Consider the following 1047-nt stretch of genomic DNA (forward strand, 5'->3'; position numbering starts at 1 on the left):
AGTACAGGATTTACCCATGGGATGAATTACAGTGGGATTGTTTATCTTAAGTAGTCCTAGGTGCACACTACTATTCCATGCAGTTAGCCTGAACCCAGACTGTACCTGAGTGGTCATACACTTGAATTTATCCCTATATACTCATTTCATATATGTATATATATATATATATATATATATATATATATATGACCTGTCATTGTTTTCTTTGTATCATCTGTCTGGATGTTTTGCATTCTTGTCCCATTTTTATATTTTTTATATATAAAAAAAATATAGCAGCGTACGTACACTTTGGTCTCTTATATGTGTGTGTGTGTGTGTAAGGACACAAGTGGAGTTTAAAGGAATTGCCATTGCAATCTCAGTAAAGATAACCAAAAGTTCAGGTTGGCCTCAAAAGCCCTGTGACCATTCAAGTACTTAACACAATTTGATGCCAGCTTGAACTCTTGGTTACAATTTCTTCCTCTCCTCACCTCTACTCATTCTTCTTTCTTTCGCTTTCTCTGTCTTCTTCTTGTCTTTTATTGCCTCTCAAGCCCTCATTGAATATGAATATGTATGATAGTGATCTATGAACTTCTATTATCTCTGATCTCTGCCCTAAGAGTATTGCCAGCCCTTTATATTTTGACAGATCTTCAAATGTAGTCACTTTCGTTATGTTTGGCAAAGCTAGTCAATCTGAATCTTCTTCTGTTTATGTTTAAAACCACCTGATAAGAGTGGATTTTTTCACAATGCAATGTTGTGAATCTTTAAACTCTACTTGTGTTCCTTTTTCATGCAGAAGCCATAGCTGGACCATATCTATGCTGGATCTATAACTTGCATTGGATCAGTGTGTATATGTATGCATGCACACACACTTACATACTCATATATATGGGAATATATAAATGTATGTATATGTATCGTATGTCTATGCATGTGTGGGACTCAAGCTTTTTCCTAGTGTCCTGAATGTTAAAATATCTAGATCCCAATGAATCCTACAACTGATTAATTATATATATATATATATATATATATATATATATATAT

Source organism: Octopus bimaculoides, chromosome 13, assembly GCF_001194135.2.
Source record: "Octopus bimaculoides isolate UCB-OBI-ISO-001 chromosome 13, ASM119413v2, whole genome shotgun sequence".
Lineage (NCBI taxonomy): Eukaryota > Metazoa > Mollusca > Cephalopoda > Octopoda > Octopodidae > Octopus > Octopus bimaculoides.